The sequence below is a fragment of the Accipiter gentilis genome, chromosome 7 (assembly GCF_929443795.1).
Source record: "Accipiter gentilis chromosome 7, bAccGen1.1, whole genome shotgun sequence".
NCBI lineage: Eukaryota > Metazoa > Chordata > Aves > Accipitriformes > Accipitridae > Astur > Astur gentilis.
The window spans coordinates 18514062-18532946 of NC_064886.1; the positions used below are offsets into that span (position 1 = coordinate 18514062).

Below are 18885 nucleotides of genomic sequence, written 5' to 3' on the forward strand. Positions count from 1 at the left end.
TCAAGCTCCATCTTTATTGCTCTTCCTCCAGCGCCGGCACTGGTCAACTCTCCCCTGCAGGCAGGACTCCTCTCTGAACATCTCCAAACCAAATTCGGACCAGCGGCCAAGCACACACTGTTAGCAGCAGGGTCCACAGCAATGAGCATCTCTTCTTGCCTGCCCGACAACAACCACGTCCCATGTCTCTGAGCTTCCCACCATGAAGATGGCGGGGTAGCAGCACCACATAAGCACCGTCTGCTCACCAGACACGCCTGTCCTCAGGCGCTCTCCTTGCCTTTCATAAGGGACAGTCCCCACCCCGGAGAGCCTCCAGTTGCCAGAGGCAGGTTGGCAGGAAGGGAGAACTGGTGGCCTCCAGAAGGGAAGTGACAAGTGGGATGGGGGCAGCAGGGCTGGGGGTGCAACCCAGATTTCTCAATTCCCAGTACAGTCCCGCTGCTGCCTCGTGCGCGGGTCAGGGTTCACTTCCCAGAACTGCCAAATCACTCATTTCCTTCTGCTCTTCTGTCCTCCTCCCCTTCCTACCAGCCCCCTCCCTCACTCTGACCAGGCTATTACGGGCATTTTTGTGCCCTTTGTTCTGGAACTCCAGCTCCCCTCTTCAATCACTTTTTAGGAAGCATCTCTGCTCTAGCCATGCTCATTAAGTGATACGCATTTCCTTTTTCTGCTGTGATGCAAAGATCTATCCCTTCGACACTACAGGGCAAATCAAAGACCCTGACACCTGTGTGCCAGCACAAGTCCAGCCATAAATAGCAATTCTCCACCACTCTCCTATGTCAATAGACAGCAAGGGCCCTTCAAAGCCACGCAAGAGCCTATGCCACAGCATCCTAGATGAGAATCCATGACCTCATGATGCCCAAATCCTTAAGCGGCTGCAAAAGCCTCAGTCACTAATCACAGAGGCGACTGGGTGCTGCTATACCTCATTTCCAGCTCCATTAGAGCTGACCCTGTTCTCCGTTGAAATCTCTCAGTGAAGACTAAAGCAAGCCACAGTTCACACAAATGCAGCTGCAAAAAGATAAGTCCTTTGAAGAACACATTGCCCTGGATTTCCACCCTTGAGTACGCCTGCAACTAGCCCCCAGTCTGCATTTGGGGGATCCCTGCTTGCAGGCACAAAACCCAGGAGGGAACCAGTACTTTGCCATTGGGAGAAACGAGCCCTCGCGCTGAACGGTCAGAGCGCTCGCGGGGAAAGAGACTCCTCTTCACCAGCTTTCCAGCAGACTCGCTCTGACACATTGAACTTCACATAAACCCCCTGACCTCAATTTTCAGGCATGTCTAGTGATCTGGTCAGAATGAGACATCAGGTCAGGGATGGGTAGTACTGCACCCCAAACACAGGCCCTCTCAAACCCAAACTCCTCCACAACTGCTCAAATCAGTCGCTCAAAACCCACTACCTGAAAATTTACCAATTTAATCCTCCTTTCCTACCTACTCATCTAGAAACTAGGGAGATGGTAACTTTCCTCCTCCCCAAAGAGCTGTGAAGACGATGGTATCTCAAACATGTAAATTACGGTTGACTTCAAGTTTCTCTCTGGATGACCTGACCTCAAACAGGACTGTATTTCAGCAGAGGCCACTAACAACCAGAACCAGCAGCAGGGGGAACACCAGGAACCATCGAGGGGACAAATAATTTACAGCCATGTCACAAAAGATGAAGATAGCTCCTATGACCAATTCCAGCCAGTGCACTCCAGAGCTGGCGTGGAGATGAGATGGGTAGCGCTCTTAACATGCGTAGCTATCAGCACAGCTGCATGCACGCCTTCATCGCCAATCATAACAAAACTGCCTTAACCAGACTGGATCTCCTGATTACAAGATGCAAACACAGCCTGAACCAAACCCTCTTTGGATTTAGCGCAGGATGGCTCCAGGGACTGGCACAACCTCCACTCGAGGCGACTTGGTTCAAATCCAACCACAGCCATTAGCAAGTGAAAGGTATTGCCAAGCAGCAGCTGTTCGGTGGCTTGCATGAAACAAGTTTATGGTTTCAGTCCAGATCTCGTCGTGAAAAATGCCAGTCACCTCCCTGGCACTCAAAGGTGTCGAGCCAGAAGCATCCACACCCACTTCTCCAGCGCTGGAGATGCCAACATGGGAGGCGTTCCCATACGGGCCCAGTACCAGCTCCGCAGAGACGGCCCTGACCTCCACAGGGTTTTCAGAACCAGGTATGTTTTGCAGCTTGGCAGAAACACACAGCTAAATAACAGAAACCACCACCCACATGAAGCCAGAAGAACAAAGTACCAGTGTTTTCCTGCCCCAGACATGTGTGTGCCCCATCTCCTCTCTCGCACCAAAAATAGCTTCTACTTTTTCCCTTTTGGCAACAACAAACTGAGGTTTGAGTGCATTTGCTTTCAATAAACTAAATGCATTTTGCAAGAGTCTCTCTCATACTGAAACTTACTCAACTGAAGTTATAAAATATTGTCACACACAGAACTTCCCTTCCCTCCCATGGCATCTTGGGACTCAGCCTCAAAACACTCTGCAAGCCTTGCTTACCATATTTCCCACCCAAGGCATGGCTTCTGCGCAGAGCCGGCAGACCCAGGCACACGAGAGGCTGAGCTAGGTCCCAAAGTCACCCAACGAGTCGGCAGTAAAATTCAGACAATTAAGTACGACTTCACTAAAGCCGTCTAGGAAAGCACAGCTTCACTAAAGCCCTCCAGAAGTTTTGTCACCACTTTCAGAAGAGATGGAAATACTCGCCCAGTTGTCCCAACTCATATCCCTTCCCTTTATGAATTAGCAGCAGTACCAAACCTTTATCTGTAAAGCACACGGCAAACTAAAACTTAACCTTGCTGATAAAAGTCTTACGCTGAATTGAAAAACTCTCACCCCACGTGGCCAAGGAATACCAGTGGAACAACATCACATCCACCAAAGCCAGATTAAAAATACCGGGTTCAGCAAAACCCTAACGTTTTCAGGCATTCAGAGCGCCAACCTTTGCTTCATGCGAATACGGAGGGAGAGGCGGCAGAAAGAGTCCAAACCATAAACGCCTGTGAACCAAAAGGGCGGCGTTAGGAAATACCCATTGCACAGATCACCTCCAGCAGCACTGTCCTCTCAGGCAAATTCCTGAGCTGACCCAAAACACAAAGTTCAGGGAGCAGACCCAGCCTCCAGCGCAGGCAGATGCGCCTGCAGCCATGCCGGGCTGCACAGGCAGGGACATCCAGAGGGTTCAAAGCGGTGGAAGGAGCGATGGGTTTATTGGGTCAACACAGCCCCTCGCCCCAGGAGGGCCAGAGCCCTGTAGGTTTTGCTGCTTCAGTGGCTTTGGCAGCAGCCCACATGGCAGGCAGCTGCCTGCACCCACTGCAGCCTGCTCTTTGTGCATTGTCAGAGCAAGGGAGCAGGAGGAAGGGCCGAGGGAGAAGAAGGAACAGGAAATTATAAGAATCGACAGAAAAAAAAGCAATCACTACAGAGACCGGAGCCGGGGTTGAGAGAAACGTACACTTGTTGCCTGCAGACACCGGCCCTGTTTACCCACCATAAATATTTACACACCAGCCACTAAACGCCACATCGCCAGATAAGTGAGCCCTGCAGTTCTTATCGCCGCTGGCCGTGCCCAGGACCCCAGCCCTCTCCCCCACACGCAAATGACACATTTCTGGGGCACCAGGGCAAGCCTCGGCCAAGGCTGCATTTCCCACCCGGCGCCAAACAACGCCTCGGATGCACATTAATTTCTCCGGGCTGTCGTGTCAGCGTGAAACCACCAGCTTCAAATATGTATGTGGGGCAAGAGCCGAAAAATAAAGCAGAATTGAACGAAGGTGGGGGGGGAAAAAGGGGGTGGGGGTGTTAAAAAAAGGCCTTTGGGGTGCCCCCACCCCGCAGACCGGGGGTCTAAGTCCCCGCTAGTTTGCAAAGTGCGGGGCTCCTCCCGAGCACCCCCAGCTCCTACAGCTGCCTGAGCAGCGCTTTCCCTTGAGGATAAAAAAAGAAAAAACAACAACAACAACAAAAGTTTCTCCCCCAGCGAGCAGCTCCCGCGGCACATTTTCATTTTTACGTAACGGCGGCCGCCTGCACCCCTATCTGGCGGGGAGCGGCAGCCCCCCCCCCCCCCGGCCCGGTCCGGCCCGGTCCCAGCCCCAGCCCCGAGCGGGCCGGTCGCAGCCTGACAGCGGGCGGGGGGAGGGGGGGGGTGTCCCCGCGGCCCCCAGCCCCGCTTCGGGCAGCGCCACGCCCGGGGCAGCCCCCCCTCCCCTCCCCTCTCCGCCTTACCTAATCCCGCCGGCAGCTGCCGCCCCCCATCGCCGCCGCCGCCGCCGCCGCTGCTGCTGCTCCCTCCTCGCCTCGCCTCCCGCCTCAGCGGCCGGCGGGGCAGCGCTCGGCGCCGGGACCCGGCCCCGCCATCTGCGCCGTGTTTATAAATCCAGAGCCATGGGGTTTGCTCCCCCGCAAGCCTCGCCGCCGGTCGGTCGGTTTGTCGGTGAGTCCGTCCCTTCGCTCGTTCGTTCGTTCGTTCGCCCGCCCGCGGGGCCGGGCCGGGCCGCCCCTCCGCCGCAGCGCTGGCCCAGCAGCGCCCTGCCCTGCCCTGCCTCGGCGCGGCGGGAGGCGGCGGGAGGCGGCGGTCCCTCAGGCCGCCCCACAGCCGCCCCGGCGGCCGGGCGGGGCGGGGCGGGGCGGGGCCGCGCCGCCCGCGCGCCTTAAAGGGGCCGCGCCCGCCGCATGCAGCGCCGAGCACCCGGCGGCGGGCGGGGAGCGGCGGTGTCGGGGCCACCGGCTGTATCCTTGTCGCCAGCTGCACCGGTGCCACCGGTTATGTCGGTGTGCCCAGCTTTACTGGTGCCACAGGCTGCGTTAATGCCACTGGGTGTCATTAATGATTTTTGGGGGTGAAAACAGAGCCCATGCCACGAGCGGGCTCGCCAATCGCCCCCGCCGGTGCCTTTTCAGACACCAGCGCTTCAGAGGAGCGGGGCGGGGGGCGTCCATTGACGCTTGGTTTCTTGAACGCTACCGCCGGGCAAAGTTTCAGGCCCGGGAACTTGGTTCCCCCGGGGCTGTCCCACAGCGCCAGGGCGAGGAAACCTCGGGTTTCCCCCGAAGGAAGGCGGGGGTCGCCAGGAGAAGACTCCACGCTGCGCATTCCCAGCACTGGATTAGGGTCTGCACTGCAATCCCAGCCACATCAAAAACCTTCCCTGGGGCGTGATTTTTGCAGGGAAATCTGAAGTTTAACAAGCGAATGCCAGCGGGAACTGGGCACTGAGGCAGCCCAGGTTGCTCCCACGCCGTTCCCATCTTCCAGTTTCACACCCCAGCTTCTGATTTTTACTAATATCCCGCTTTTTCCTACTTTTTCTTCCCCTCCATCCTCCCAGGGGGACTGGGGAGGTCATGGCCCCTCAGCCCCCACCGTTTGTGCTCCACCATTGGGTGCCCCCTTCCCGGACAAATCCCCACCCCCCACCCCGCTGCAGGTGATCCACCACCCCAAAAGCTGGAAAAGCACCTTGCCAACCTCCACTTCACCCTCTCAGCCCCAGCAAGTAGCAGGCAACGCAGGCCGAGGTGGACACTCACAGGTTCTCTACCGCTCCACCTCCCCGCAGTTTATTTCTCTTTTCCTGCATCTCCACGAGTGGCATTTTCCCAGGGAGCGGGATAGCGGGGTGGGCAGCTCACGGCATTCCTTGCCCCCGTACAGCTGTGCCACTGCCGCGGGGCAGAGGGACTTTCCCAGGCCCAGACTCAGACTCCTTAAGTCACCCGACTTGATATGTAAGCACAGGCGTGTGCCTCGGTGCGAGCGTAAACGGGAGCATAAAAGTCAGGAGCACGAGTCAAATTGCCTCAAAGGAGCCCAACGCAGCAGGAAAAGTTGCCCTCCCCTGCCTGCAGCAGCTGGGCGTCCGGTGACTTCGGGCAGCACCTTCCGTGCGGTTCGAGTCGTTGTTTGTAAGCGTTCGTCTCGCAGACTGAGCATCTTGTGAAGCAAAGCGGCAGATCAAATCTTCCTCTCAAAGATGTGATTATCTTGGAAGATAAAGGACCGAATTTATCCGTGTTGCATTGCAGGGTGTCTCTGCTCCAGCCATTTAGCATTTCTTGAGCTGCTTTTTTTTTATATATATCTGTGACGTTTCACTTAATGAATAAAAGGCAAGTCCCGTGCCATGGCAAAAAGAATCAAGACATTAATTTTACAAGAGCCAGGAGCCAGGCTTTTAGATTCCAGTGACCTTAGAACAACATTATAATCAAATGTATTTAAAAAAAACCCTTAGGGTTGAACAGACTTTCCAGCAATGCTGAATATCCTGCCAGAGCACAGATGGATTTTTTGCCCGTGTTCCTATGGTCCAGAAGGCCATGGTCCCGAAGGGAATCGCTGGGCTGGTATTGCAGTATGAATATGGGCTTTTCACTGTGCCATTGCTCTTATAATAGTGGGGACGATTTCCTTTTGCATTTCTATGTCTTCTGGCAGCCTAGCCATCTGTAACTAGCAGCTACCAGATCCCAATGGTGTTTATAAAACCATTATGCAAAACCACTGCACCCAGTAATCCCAAAATACCAAAAATAATACCCAAATTATCCAATAATACCCCAAAATAATGGTTGCCCCAATGTTGTGGGGCTAAGTGACTTCAAGTGTGGGTCAAGACCAAGCAGCGAACCCCTCGGGCCCAGATCCTGCCTTCCTCATCCTCATCATAACAACCTCCTAACAAGGAGCGTGTGACTCTCCTTAACGAAAGAGGCTGGACGTGTTTTTACAGTATTGCTGATCCCGGGAAAGCAAACCCCTTCCACGTCTCAAAGCAAGAACAACGAGCTTGGCTTTAAAATAATGACCTTGCAAACACCAGACAGCAACAGTGTGCTCTTCACAATGGGGTTCTGGCTTTTGGAACCTCAAGGCTTCGTGTTTTCAAGCTTTTTCCCTGTGATCGTGGAAGCTGGAAGCTTCTTGTTCTGGTTAAATCACAGATGAGATTGCGGCAGCGCCCCAAGGCTCTGGGAGCCGCGGTTTCACGAAAGCAAAAACTACGGCAAGCCTGCCTTGAGCATCACGGAGCAGAAGGAGAGCTGGTGCGGGTCGCCGTGCCGCAGCCAGACACGTACACACGCATTAAACACAGGAGACAGAGCTGGGCTGTCACTGTAATCAAAGTATATCTGCGCTGCAAGGCTGCAGATAGCTTACACAGATTTTCCGTAGTGTTTCACTTCGAAGCTGCCGTTGATAGCTATTCCATCAGATAAAATGGTAATGCGATGTGCCTCTGAAACGTCCAGCAGCAAAGACGGGGATTTCAGATCTCAGTGGAAAACTGGAGTCTTGCCTCGGATTCTTGAGGTGTTTTACATTAAACTCGCCCCATGCCCGGCACAAATGCAAGAAATCGGGCTGTTTTCTCACTTGGATTCACCTAAACTCCTCCAGGAAAAGAAGCGAGATGCAAAACAGGAGCCACCCTCACTTTGAAACCACCCTCCCATGGAAAGCTTCAGGGGAAAGTAATTACATTTAAAGCAAGCCGCAGCCTTTAAACTAAGTCATCCTGTAATTGACTTTATCAGAGCATCAGCCCACTAGGACCAATGTGTGTGAAAACCAGAGCGGGGCTTTACCCTCCATGGCCACGCGTGACCCATGGTGCCGGCACAGAAACATGGGGGCTTGGACCCCCCCGGGGGGGAAGGATGTTTGGCAAGGGGTGGGGGCTGCAGGAGGTTTGCACCCCTGCCCTGCATGATGCAGTGTGGCTCCCTCCAAAGCACCTTCCCACCACCCCGGTGACCTGCCTTTACTTGCTCCGGGCATGAGAGGAATTCGGTGGGACTTAGGCGGTATGAAAGGCCAGAGTTCACCTTGGGGAAGCGGATCTGTTTCGGAAAAAAAAAAACCCTAAAATAAAGATCTCTGCCCGCCACAGTGGAGGAGGAGGAAAGAAAAAGCCTGGGGAGGTGGCTGGCGGTGAGGGGGCTTGCAACAGCTCCCCACAGCCATGCTCCATCTGCAGGAGACAACTGCTCCTGCCTTTTTCCATGCTTGCCTTCAAGCTGGCAATGGTTTACGGAAACAAATGACGCGACATGAATATCCTGAAGTAGGTGGCACTCAGCTATGCGCCGAGAAGGGAAAAACTTAAGTGATCCTGGATGGTGGCTGTAAAATGGGAAATGATCTAAGCAGTACCAGGGCTGCCTTTGTCCCCGAGGTGCGAGCGCGATCCCACCCGTGTGCATCAGCCCCGCCGTGGGGAAGGGACCCCCATCAGCATCCCGGCATGCTGCAGTTGCAAAGGGCTTGTGCTTTCCCAGCCAGACCTGCTGATGGCCACAAGGTTTGGCCTCTCCTCTTTGGCCGTTTCCTTGGCTCCCTCTCCCAGACGGCTGGACCAAGAGGTCCTGAGCAGCTGTCCCATTCCCCCCCCACGGCGGGTTTGGGTTGAGTTTGCAAGCCCCGTGCCAGGGCCCAGCAGTGGGTAATGCTCCATCTGGCTGCCCCAAAACACCCGTCACCAGCAGACCTGCACACTCGCATCAGCTTCTTGCAATTCACGCTGAGGCTGCCTGCAGGTTTTAACATGTCGGCGAGCAGACAGGACCCCAAAAGGGTCATGTGTCTCCTGAAGGGATCAGCTTTTAAATTCAGGTAAATACAGATTGCTTTTAAGTTCAGCTAAAAGCAGCAAATGGATTCATGGTGCAAGTGCAAATGTTGTTTTCTGCTCCGCCATGGGGATGGGCAGAGGGGACATTTGCAAACCAAAGGGGCTGGATGGACATGAGGACTGGACTACCTGGCAGGGATAGCAAGCAGGGGAGAGCGGCTGGCTCTGGCCCGCAGCACATGATTCCCGGGCAGTAGTGCCTCTTCCCAAAGGACCTGCGGCTCCTCGGTGCTGCCGGCTAATATCAGATGCAGTGGTAGTGGCTAGAGACAGCTACCACGTTATTTCAATAAATGGCACGGGAATAATGATAGAGCGGATGGAGTGAATGCATTCAACTCCAGATCAGTTTGGAGAAGCAAATCACTTTAAAAAAAAATAAAATACTCTAAGCCACCCAATGGCTCTTGCTGGAGAAGAGCCGTGAAGCAGAAGCATTTGTGCACTGCCCCGTGCCAGCGCCCCGGCAATGAAGGCATCGGGCATAGGAGCACGTCCTGCACCACAGAGGGGGCAGCCGGCCCTGCTCCGGTACCCTCATCTGGCACGGCATCCTACGGCGGGCATGTGTGTAATGGCGTGCGGCGACAGCAAAGTTGCTCCTCCAACAAGATGGAAAAAGCAAATGTCCCTCACCAGGCAGCAGTGTGCTTCCCTTTGGTGCCAGATAAATGATGGTTTTACGGGCATCAGACAAAGAAATGGTTAAAATGAGCCGAAGATCGGAGCGGTGATTAATGCGCTTCGGTAGAAGCGTGGCGTGTTCTCTGCTTCCTACCCACAACAAAAGCGCTGTGGCCCCACGGCTGAGCTCACCGTGCCTTAGCACGGCATGCCGCCCCGACCCCCTCCCGTGCCGTCCCCAGGGACAAGAGGTGTGCAGGGAGATGCTCTCCCCGCCCGCAAGATGCATGATGACCAAGGGGCTAAGCCGGCATGGTACAGCGCTCCAATTTGGAGCCAGGTGCCAAAGCTGTCCCCATCAAAGCCAGCAATGGGGACGCCGATGGGCAGGATGCAGGCTCAGCAACTGGTCCCACATGCATTTTGGCCTCCCAAATACACACCTCTGGCAGACAGGTTAGTGCTTCCCGTGGTGCTGGGGCAGCTCACAGAATAACTAACTAGTCTTTACCACAGAAATAAATGGCCACAGCTTTATTAAATCAATATTAATTCATAATCTTTAACAGACAATTATAGTTATCTCACACACAAAACTACCCACCTCTTCAAATCTCTGATCTGACAGGGTTATAATTAGCTTATTACTGGCCATACATCTGCTAATAACTTTTCCCTCAGCCCTGTGAAGTGAATTAAGGAGCACTAATAAACCATGGCTCTTAATCCATTTATATGTCTTACGCTTTTGTCTAGGCACCAAATTTGAAGATACAAAAGAAGAAGGTTTCTCCTTCCTTTCTTCCAAGGTCTTGCTACCCGGCAGCCCCTGGGTGCTTGGTGTGGACAAGGGTGGCCTCTCAATGTCCTGGCAGATGCCATCCTCGCCAGGAGCAGAATGCAACGGGAAACTTGGGAAAGCATTTTACAAACTGAAAAAACTCTGAATATTTGAAAGCAGGTATATTTTCCCCAATGCTTTCTTATTCTCAGCCCCAGTGCCTGGCACAAGGCAGAGGGTGTTTTGGGAAGGTCCACAGGCAAGGTTGTGAACCTCAAAAATATCGCATGGGAGGGAATAACGGGCAGGCAGGCAGGCAGCAAACACGGGCTCCCAGCACTGTCTGCTCGCGCTCCGCTGCCACGGAGCATTACCGGTGTTGGTCATTAGCAATAATGAAAGTGAGATAAGACACAGTTGGGGCTGGAGGGAAACGTTGATCTAAAACGATGGCCGGTAATAAAGGACAGCGGAGAGGCACTGTGTGATGTGACAAGATAAAAGCAGATGGCTGGCTGCTGCTTCTAATTATAGGTCCCTGCTAACGAAGAGGGTGCTGATTAGACTGACATTGTCCTAGGACATGCATTTCTAGAAGGATCTGACGCTAGGGCTCGGGGTGCATGGGTGCTGTGATGGGGGTCCCCACTGCCTGCCGGGAACTGCCCCAAAACCTGTTTCTGCCCCATCTCTGCCCCGCCACCCGCACCCACACCACCTAATGAGGTTTGCTCCCACCATGGGGACAGTTGGGTCCAGGGGACTGTGGGGATGCCCGGTAAAAGCCAGCAGTGATATCCCCATGTGTTCAGGCTGTGGAGGGTGGGAAAGCCCTGAGGTCCACCAGCAGCCCAGGGAGGCTCCGAGGTCTGAGCCCCTGAAGACAAAAGGAAGCTCCTTTTGAGTAAGACATGCGGTTGAGTCTCATGGGTGAATAATTTATGGCGCTTACTGTAATAAGACAGAAAAAAACACATTCAGTTCTGGTTTCATCATATTTTTGGCTATGAGTAAAACAGTAGAAAACGATGAGGGCTTCCCACAGCAAAGCCAAATGCCTGAGACTGAAACTGGTAGCCAGGCCACTGCTAACCAGAGAGTTGATCTTCTGCATATTTTTGGTCACGTTGGCGCTTTTCCTCCTCCATGGAAGAGATCTGAAGTGTATTTGTAACCACAGCTCTGCCTCTTTCTCGGCTGAGCTCAGCCGGCGACGTGGGAGCCTTCCCCGACGGCAGCGAGGAGGGGACCCAGCCTCACCCAGCCTGCCACGGTTTGGCGGCAGCACCCCGGCATGCATCCACGCGGGGCGGCCCCTTTCCTGGGGAGCTCGAGTACCCCTTCACCAGCATTTCAGTCCATGGCCTCACTCTGCACCTTTTCCTCCCTTCCCCATGGTGGCCTTTGGGGACCTGCCACGGCCCCGGAGCAATAACTCCTGCAGAAGGGGATCGCTCGCTGGCACGTGATCCTGAAGCCTCCCCGTGCTTCCAGCCTCCAGCCCCGCAGGGATAGCAGGGTTTGGTTTTCTTCCCCAAAAAAGCTGAGCTGAAGTCAGAGCAGATCCGAAGGCTCTTCTCGCCCCTCCAATGCCGTCCTTGCAAAACAAGGGCTTCCCTACTCTGGATGTGCTGCTCTGTGCATGAATTGGGGAATTTTGTTTGTGGAGGTTTTTCATTTTAAGACATTTGGTATTTTTTGAGACTGGGAAAAACATATTTCCCTCTTCTGTACCCAGTTAAACTCCAGTGAGGGCCCTGCTTTGGGATGGAGAAGCATCTTTTAACAAAAGACAGAAGATGTGCAGCCCAAGGAGGAGCAAGAAAAAATGGGGCAGAAACTTTGCAAGCCCTGCAGACGGGAGATGGATGCAGCAGCTGGCCAGCAGCTGGCTGAAATTTGGCAAAATATTGAAAAAAAATGAATTCAGCAAAACCAAACTTACGGTTGGGAGTCAGTCTCTAAAAAAAATCCAAATATCTTTCAGGCAATGAGTTTTTCCAGGTGAAGTCTGCAGGAATGACCCACAGGGCCCTGAACTGATATTTTTGGTGTGGCTGGAAAGGCACAGAAGAGACACACAGAGCGGTGGGTGAGGTGACGCAGGACAGGGACCTGGTACCCAGGTCCCCAAGGGGCAGCTGCTCCTGGCTTGGAGAGCTGTACTTGTTTAAATTGGAGAAGCTTTTCAGGAAGGATCCCGTAGCTCTCAGGCACCCGGCTACGGGCATCTTCCCATGGACAGGGAGCTGGGCAAGTGCCGGCAAATTCCCGACACAATGACTGCAGCAATTTCAAGCCCTGCTTAGAGAGTTGCCGGGGCACCCAACCTTTTGACGTCTTAATGAGCAAAGAGTTGAAAAGGAATCTCACCAGGATGTTGGGGTTTTTTTTTTTCCTTTTTTTTTCCTCCCTTCTCAGAGAATGCAACTTTTCATCTCCCTCCTCCCAAGTACGAGACAGCCAAACAGGGGGATAACAAATGAGCGTCTCGCTCCACCTGAGGAGTTCAAGCCGCAATCATCCAGCTCCTTGTAGCTCCAAAGAGCTGGGAAGCGCCGGCGCAGTGGAGAGGAGATGTAATTAGGTGCAATTCAAGAACAGCTCATCAGCTATATTTAACAGACAGGCCGATTCCTCGGCAAGCAAAACCCCACGGAGGAGCCGGGCTGTGGCAGAGCTGTGCTCCCCTGGTCCTGGCTCTCTGGCACTGGACTGGGCAAGAGCCAGTTGTGTCACTGCCTGAAACACTGTTTATTTTGCAATTATTTTTTTTATTTTGCAATTTTATTTTGTAATGCTTGTTTATTCTGTAAACATCTCTGCAGGACCCTCTCCTCTAGGTTTTTTTAGTTTTCCCTTCACCAGGATTAAAGTTAGTTGGAGGGAGAAGAGGACAATAGCCCCTTTTATCCTAATCTTTCCGCCTGGAACAGATGGGAGAGTCCTGCCTGAGCCACGATGACGTGCCACGAAGGACACGGTAACAGAGGAGATACTGTGCCTTCTGCTGAGAGAGGGGAAAAGTGCCTGTATGTGCACTGGCACGGGAGCACTGAGTGGGATGGGAGCGCTGGCACCCAGCTCCCTCCAGGTCCACTCCCTCACCCCACCAGCCAGGATTAACACGAGGGACCCAGAGATTTGGGAAGCACCCAGGAGAACTGGGTGCTGCGCAGGGGGGGTTGCAAGGCTGCTGCAGGTTACGGTGACTCTGACTTGTTCTCAAACCCCCTTCTCTGCTTTCCATCTCAGCCACCGCCATGCTGGGAGCTGCTGCCCGCAGGGAGGGAGCCGTCCCTCAGTATCTCTGCCAGACCCCGTCCTGAGTCCTCATCCCAAATAACACCCAGAGATGAGGAACAGAGAAGTTCAGGAACCAGCCACGGCCTGTAGAGGAGCCACGGGCGAGGCTGAATCCAGGCTTGCCTCTGAAGACCTCTTAAATACACAAACTGCATTGAAGTACCAGCTTAACTACAAAAAACACTGAAGTAACCACTGAAGCTCCCTGGAGGAACACTCATATTCTTCTTATTAATGAAAGTCATCAAACGGATGGCGTATTTGTGTGTCAAACTTCGGTGATGCCTTCCCAGCCATCACCTGCCAGAAGATGGGACTGATGATTACCAGCAAGATGCTCAATAGCTGCAAGCAACAAACCATGCTGGTGCCCAGGAAAACACCCCCATTCCCTAAAGCGACCCCCCAAGTTCAAGGACGTGCTGACCGAAAGAGATACCAAAACGCCCAGGGCAGAGTGCTCTGGCCCATGGGGCTGGGTGCTTGCCTCCAGCAAGGCTGGAGCCAAAGCAGGCGAGTCCATGGAAAGCAGGGCATGCTTCCCTCCTCAGGGAAGGATAAAAGAGCTATTATGGAGGTGCAGGCTCTGTTCAGGCTCACGCTAGGCTCCTTGCAAGCAGAGGGTAAAGAGCTACTTATGCTGGAACATAAAAGCCGGGAGACAGTGGAGTGCTATAAATAGGGCATATAAACTTTCAACTGACAAGGCTCTGATTTTGTTATTGGAGAGAAAAAAAAAAACAGAGAGGGAGAAAAAGTGCTTAGATGGAGCTGACAAAGAGGGAAATACATGCAGAATACAGGTTTGTTCCCAGTAACGCGCTTATTAGAAGTCAGATGTAGTTAGAGCTATTACTTTAGCTTCAAATGAATGGAAGGAGAATAAATCTGCCTTTGTGCAAGGCTGCCTGCAAATAGCATCTCCCTCTAGCAAACCTGCAATTGTGTTCACATGAGACATTTGTTAGAATAAATGCAATTTAAAAAGAAAAACAGTTCACACCTACGGCAAGGGAAGGCTGGTGGTATGAATGGCAACCGGCAGAGGAGGAGGGCGAAACAAAATGGGCTTCGTCGGCAGGGGGGCAAAGCCTGCGGCACTGGAAGGGCCTCTTCTGGGGTGGCTGGAAGGATGGAGATCCTGTGAACAGTTCATCCTCAGTCCCCATCCCCATGCGTTACATCTTTACACCAATCACCCCAAACCACTGAGCCAGTTTCAACCATTTTCCCACTTTATGTCCCCAAAGGATGGTGTGATTAAACACAGGTTTTCTAGGGAAAGGATGAGGCACACTGGAGGTGGGGAGGAGGCATCTTCCCCCGCTGCAAGCAGTCGCATCATCACAGCCTTTGGGACCAAACCCTGAGGTTTGTCCTGCATCTGTGCAGCCGGGGCACACGGGGATGGGCATCTCAGGAGGGTCCTGGCACACTGCAGCTACACAGACACCAGCACTTTATGAGCAAGAAATGGATCCTTTAACTCTGTCTTTGTGAGCTGAGTGAAAAAGGAAAGCACTTCCTTAGAAGTTTTTGATTTTGCATCTTGTATCCCTAAATGACTTTCCCAAGGTATTGAAAGTGCTTGTGAGTTATTTTTTCTATTTTAAACAAATAAAGGTTTTTTTCTCCCAGAGCACATCACCACCCCGTTCTGACCTCCACCCTGCACAGGTGCAGCGGCTTCGAGGAGGGGATCTGGAGGGGTGGCACTTCTGGGAGCTGCTTGTCACCTTGTGATACCCACAGGCACGTCCACGTCCACTGGCAGTGCCCCCCCCCCAAGCTGCCACGACATGGATGGAGTGTGGCCTTCGACTGGCAAATGCAGCAGCTTACTTGGGCGATGGCCTAAAGAAGAGGGGAGAAAACCCTCCGCAAAATCCCCTTCTGCCTTCTTCTGTTATTATTATTTTTAACATTATGCCCACTGAATTTATAGGAGCAACTGCCTGGGAAAATGACTTTACCTCTGGTTCCTTCATAAATTTTTAATAGGGCAGGAATAGAACCAAAAGGGATTTAAAAAAAAAAATATGTGTTAGCGTCAAACTCTGGCTCTATTCATAATTAATTATACTTTCAGGGGGAGGGGAAAAAAAGAGGAAACATAATTACAAGCTTCTAGTGAGAACATTCATTATCATGCTAATGCAGAAATCAGTACTGCTGCGCCTCTGTGTGTGTGTGTGTGCGCGCGCGTTCGGTCTAATTACTCCGCAGTGATGTGTGTCATTCCCACATTTACCTCAGTGCTGCATGGGATTTTGAAGTCAAAGTTAAAAATGAGAAGATTAATAGCAGCCTGGATCGATGGGGATTGGGACCGGCCAGTGCCAGAGGGATGCTGCACCCCCAGCAAGGCGAGGGGCTGGGGTTTGCCTGTTGTTTCTCGGCACCGGCTCCCTGGACACGCCAGCCAAGGTGCCCATTAGCGAGTAACATCCCAGCTTCAATATTTTGGGCTGACAAACCATTACAGGGGTGTTAGGAGGCTTTTCAAGGTGTGAAGAGCAGCGCACACCAGGGGAAGGGAGGAACAAGCCAGGCCAGGAGAGGCAAGAACCCAGAGGGAGGTGGAAGAGGAGAAAAACAAGGCAATGGTTCAACTATTTAGTGCCTAACAAGTTCCTGAATTTGCCATGCCAAGGAGATGCTCACCTTGCAAAGCAGATCCTGAGCATCCACCCCAGGAGAAGCACTTGGGCTCAGCCGGGCTGCAAAACCGGGCAGGGCAGCCCGGCTGGTCTCAAATGCCAGAGAGGAAAGGGTGATTTTCTACAAAAGAAGAAGACGCTCAATTTAACCCGAGACCATTGATTTTGCCAGCAGTAGGGGTTTTTTTCTTTTCTATCCTGTTCCATTAAGAACAACTGATGCTGGTGCTGAGGCTGGCAGTGTGCCCCAGCGCAGGACTCGACTGCCCCGCTGTCCCCCAGCTTCTGCATGAAAAAGCAGCTGGGAACCTGGGAGAAACATCTTCCTCAGCATCACAGACCCGAACAGAAGGGTCTGGCGGTGCTTGGTGGGGTCAGGCATGCAGCCGAGCCTTGGCACATTCTGCTTGCATTGGACACTTGAAGCTCCAGTTGAAATCAGGGAGGAAAACTGCAGGCTTGGATCCACGGCTTGAACATCAGGTTCAGTCCCAGACATGTTTATAGACATGAGTTATCTTAATTATATTAAACCTAAGTTAGGCATCTGCACAATCTGAGCATTTCTCTGGAATAATTAAACGGATCTCCCATTATTTCTCGAGCTGCCAAGCAAATGCCCTACTTTATAAGTTGGAGCACTGTATTTCCCCAGCAATAAATTCTCCTGCAGACTGCAGGAGCCAGAGTCTGGCAGGCAGAGCGGAACCGAGGGGGGACGGGGTGGTGGCGGGACACCCAGCCCTTCTGGGTATCTTAAAAGCCTTAGAGCAAAAGTGGTCAAAGGGCTGTGCCATGTTATGTTCCTGTCTGCAACTGCCTGCCTGCAACAGCCGGTCGGCGAGAGCGCGGTGATGGGCAGCTGGAGAAACTTGGGGCCAGGAGCAGCCAGTGCTGCAAAAAGGGATTAAAGAGGGGATACGCGGAGCTGAGTGCCAGTGCGGTGCCATCTCTAATTCAATAATCCTCTGCTTGGAGGAGAAGGACGTGATGATTAAAGCAAGATCATCATTTCCCTTGCTTACGTGGGAAAAGCAACCCTTGTAGCAAATTGGGGGGAGAAAAGATGGAGCCAGAGATGCATGCTGTGGGATTCGCCGTGTCCCTGCCTGCCTCCAGCCCCCTGCAAACACCTTGTTCCTGAAATATCCTCCTACGCAGGATGAAAAATCCTCCTGGGCATTGCCAGAATCTGGGCTGTCTGCAGGGCATCACAGGTCCCAAGATGCAGAGATGCTTCTGGAGAGCTGCCGAAAAGGGCTGACAAAACTTCCTCGGAAAAACTCGCTCCCCAGGCATGGTGGCTCTCCCGGACCTGCGTCCTGGTGACAGTGAGGGGAATTACTGTCCTAAAAACCAGTGGGTGCTCTGACACCCGCAAGCCTGTGTTCAAGCACCTCAGAGCACCCCCAGCAAAGCAGCATCCAACACCTTCCAAATTAACCATTTTTTCTTGGGCTGAGCACATTAAATTTACGTGGGAAAGCATTAAAAACCCTGAGAATTGTTTGTACAAAGAGCCACCGTTATCCAGGCGCGACAAAAGTTCCCCATCCAAAGATGCTCCACTAGCAGCACCAAGACCTTGCTGTCAGCGGGGAGGGTGGGAAGAAGGGAAAGTTAATGCCTGGAGTTCCAAGGATAAGATTGGAGATTTTTTTTTTTTTTTTTTTTTCCAAAGGTGGGCTTTGTGCAACATCTGGGAGCCATTCCCTTTCATGTGGGCTCGGGCAGCCGGGCGAGGGGCCCCTCTGGCCCTGCTCGAGTTCCAGCTGTGCCTAATCCCAACATTTAGGGTTGCCTGCAAAGCTCCCCGACCCACGCCAGCCCTGAACAAATGGACTACGCAGCATTTTCGGCCAGTGCCGAAGCTTGGGGCTATTTGGGAACCTGCAGCATGATTGCTCTGCAGAGTCTGCCAGCTGCTTTAAAAATATCCACCCCACCTCAGCACGCCGGCACTCCCATTTTTATCCAAAAATGTATTTGGGAGGCGGAGGCTAAGAGTAACACTGGGTGCTGTGGCCTTGAAAAGAGCTATTACAGGCACTGCAGGGAAAATAAGAGGAAAAAAGGATAATTTGGCCATTTCCAAGGCATTGTGCAAGTGGTGCTCAGCGTGGAGCGTGGCCGGTGCTCGCACACCCGCCTGGTCCTGGGGATCAGGGTCGCAATGGCTCTGCGGCGTCCCCAGCCTCTGCTCTGCCTCGTTAGGGCACTTTCCCAAGCCATAAAGCAGATCTCAGGTTTTCCGTGAGGGTCTAAAATGAGTTATCACACAAGGGAGAGACAAGCCTACCATGCCCCCCTCCCTGAAAGCCCTTCCCCGGCAGATAAAAGGGCCTCACTGTTCTTCAAAATGATGAAATCGGAGCCAAATCCCCTGAAAGAAAACAGATGACCTCTTGTTCTGGGAACCGCTACAGTCCCTCCCTTTAACTTCATCACCGACTGAACCCTGCCCAAATGAAAGGCAATAAGCCGTGACATGAGCATCCGTGTCCCAGCCGCGGACGGGCGGGAAGGAGGGAGGCGTTTCCCACCCGACCCCTAAAGAAGTGCCTCGTTAGGGCTAACGGGGCCAAGGCTCACACATTCACCAGCCGTGCTGCCTGCTTTCCCCAGGGTGTTTTTGCAGGGTCGAGAGCTGCTCTCTGCTAGCGCAGGCTGATGTTTAAGGCCTTGGTGCAGCCCCCGGTGCCCGCAGGAGTCCTGGTTTTATGCAGAAAGGTCATGCTGAGCATCTCTCCCCGGCACCAAAATGTTGCCGGCTACAGAGTTTCAACACCCATGTTTCATGCAAAGT

General features: G+C 53.0%; 1 protein-coding gene across 14 annotated transcripts in view; it reads right to left on the reverse strand.

The window, feature by feature from the left end:
- NCOR2 (nuclear receptor corepressor 2) overlaps positions 1–4633 on the reverse strand; it is a 257821-nt gene extending 253188 nt beyond the window's left edge. For all 14 annotated transcript variants that reach the window (XM_049804508.1, XM_049804507.1, XM_049804498.1 and 11 more), the window contains exon 1: positions 4300–4633. The gene's annotated coding sequence lies outside the window, so the exon portion shown is untranslated. The remainder of the gene's footprint in view (positions 1–4299) is intronic.
- Positions 4634–18885: the final 14252 nt, after the last annotated feature.